This window comes from Oncorhynchus mykiss, chromosome 12 (genome assembly GCF_057628025.1).
Source record: "Oncorhynchus mykiss isolate SJ-2025 chromosome 12, ASM5762802v1, whole genome shotgun sequence".
NCBI classification, from domain to species: domain Eukaryota; kingdom Metazoa; phylum Chordata; class Actinopteri; order Salmoniformes; family Salmonidae; genus Oncorhynchus; species Oncorhynchus mykiss.
Genome location: NC_143033.1, coordinates 53,417,612 through 53,420,376, shown reverse-complemented (window position 1 = coordinate 53,420,376; position 2,765 = coordinate 53,417,612). Strand labels below are relative to the sequence as shown.

Sequence of the window (2,765 nt, the reverse complement as noted above, 5' to 3'; positions counted from 1 at the left end):
TGTGACCAAGCTTTAACTTCCTGACTGATATCTTGAGATGTTGCTTAAATATATCCACATCATTTTCCTCCCTCATGATGCCATCTATTTTGTGAAGTGCACCAGTTCCTCCTGCAGCAAACACCCCCAAAGCACCCACAACATGATGCTGCCACCCCCTTGCTTCACGGTTGGGATGGTGTTCTTCGGCTTGCAAGCCTCCCACTTTTTCCTCCAAACATAACGATGGTCATTATGGCCAAACAGTTCTATTTTTGTTTCATCAGACCAAAGGGCATTTCTCCAAAAAGTATGATCTTTGTCCCCATGTGCAGTTGCAAACTGTAGTCTGGATTTTTTATGGAGGTTTTGGAGCAGTGGCTTCTTCCTTGCTGAGCGACTTTTCAGGTTATGCCGATATTGGACTAGTTTTACTGTGGATATAGATACGTTTGTACCTGTTTCCTCCAGCATCTTCACAAGGTCTTTTGCTGTTGTTCTGGGATTGATTTGCACTTTTTGCACCAAAGTACGTTCATGTCTAGGAGAGAGAATGCGTCTCCTTCTTGAGCGGTATGACAGCTGTGTGGTCCCATGGTGTTTATACTTGCACACTATTGTTTGTACAGATTAGTGTGGTACCTTAAGGCATTTGTAAATTTCTCCCAAGGATGAACCAGACTTGTGGAGGTCTACCATTTTTTTTTAGGTCTTTGCTGATTTATTTAGATTTTCCCATGATGTCAAGCACTGAGGCATTGAGTTTGAAAGTAGGCCTTGAAATACATCCACAGGTACACCTCCAATTGACTCAAATGATCTATATTAGACTATCAGAAGCTTTTAAAGCCATGATATCATTTTCTGTAATTCTCCAAGCTGTTTAAAGGCACAGTCAACTTAGTCTATGTACACTTCTGACCCACTAGAATTGTGATTCAGTGAATGATAAGTGAAATAATCTGTCTGTAAACAATTGTTGGAAAAATTACTTGTGTCATGCACAAAGTAGATGTCCTAACCGACTTGCCAAAACTATAGTTTGTTATTAACAAGAAATGTGTGGAGTGGTTGAAAAGCTAGTTTTAATGACTCCAATCTAAGTGTATATAAACTTCTGACTTAAACTGTATGTATTCAAACCCTTTACTCAGTACTTTGTTGAAGCACCTTTGGCAGCGGTTCTTCTTGGGTATGACTACAAGCTTGGCACAGCTGTATTTGGGGAGTTTTTCCCATTCTTCACTGCAGATCCTCTCAAGCTCTGTCAGGTTGGACGGGGAGCGTGGCTGCACAGCTATTTTTATGTCTCTCCAGAGATGTTTGATCGGGTTCAAGTCTGGGCTCTGGCTGGGCCACTCAAGGACATTCAGAGACTTGTCCTGAAGCCGCTCATAAGTTGTCTTGGCTGTGTACTTAGAGTCGTTGTCCTTTTGGAAGGTCAACCTTTGCCTCGGTCTGAGGTCCTGAGCGCTCTGGAGTAGGTTTTCATCAAGGATCTCTCTCTCTACTTTGCTCCGTTCATCTTTGCCTCAATCCTGGCTAGTCTCCCAGACCCTCCCGCTGAAAAACATCCCCACATAGGATGACATTGCCCCCATCCACAGAGCATGGGTTGTCACTGAATGGTTTGATGAACATGAAAACAATGTAAATCATATGCCATGGCCATCTCAGTCACCAGATCTCAACCAAACACTCGATTGAGTAATGAACTCAGCCCGGCTCTATTAGCTTTCTAACTGGGAAGGAAGGAGCTGGGAAGGTGCTTGAAGGGCGTGGTAAGAGGGTTTGGCCTTTACAGCACCACAAGTACTTACTATAGAATGTTGTAATATACTGTAGAATACTATAGTACGTACTACAGTTTTATCTGCAAAAAAACTGTAGTAAATACTACAATAATATCCGCAACAACACTACAGTCTGAAAAAGTACTACACTTTTTAAACTACATTAAAAACTACTTTATTTTATTAACATATGCCCTTCCCATTCCCCTCCCCATATTGAAATCTGTGCCACTCATAACTGAGAAACCTACATGCCAAGTATAGACCGTATATTTTGTTCCCTATAGGTTATAGAAAAGAGCAGAAGCGCTGTTCTGTTCTGTTCACCTGCCTGCCTGCAGAAGATGGAAAATGTGCTCTTTTAGTATTTATCCAGTAGGTTTCCTGAAGGAGAAAGCCTCCATTTATATTTCGCACTATAGTAAATACTACAGTAATGTCTGCAAAAACACTATGTATAATTCTACAGTATATTACAATCAAGAAAAACATTACATGAATTACTATAGCCTATACTACATTTTTTAATTTACTACAGTATTCATACTATAGTTTACTGTAAATACTACAGTACACTACAGTAAATAGGACAGCAAATACTACAGTATTCACTGTAGTGTTTTTGCGGACTACAGTAAAGTACGCAAAAACACTACAGTGAACACTGTAGTATTTATACAATAGTATACTATAGTATTTTTTTATGTGGGCATGCTTAGGGTCATGTATAAATGATTTTGCCCATTATTTTATCTATGATTGCCATGCCCCCATACGATGACAACGCCCCCATCCACAGAGTACAGGTTGTCACTGAATGGTTTGATGAGCATGAAAACAATGTAAATAATATGCCATGGCCATCTCAGTCATCAGATCTCAACCAAATGAACACTTACGGGAGATTCTGTGGCGGTGCCTGAGACAGCGTTTTCCACCACCACCAACAAAACACCAAATGATGGACTTTCTCGTGGAAGAATGGGGTCGCAT

At 40.7% G+C, this 2,765-nt stretch overlaps 1 non-coding gene across 1 annotated transcript; it reads left to right on the top strand.

Moving 5' to 3' along the window:
• Window positions 1-2,121: 2,121 nt before the first annotated feature.
• Window positions 2,122-2,174, top strand: LOC118937909 (U7 small nuclear RNA). The gene has a single exon (XR_005035318.1). It is a non-coding gene; the product is annotated as a U7 small nuclear RNA (small nuclear RNA).
• Window positions 2,175-2,765: the final 591 nt, after the last annotated feature.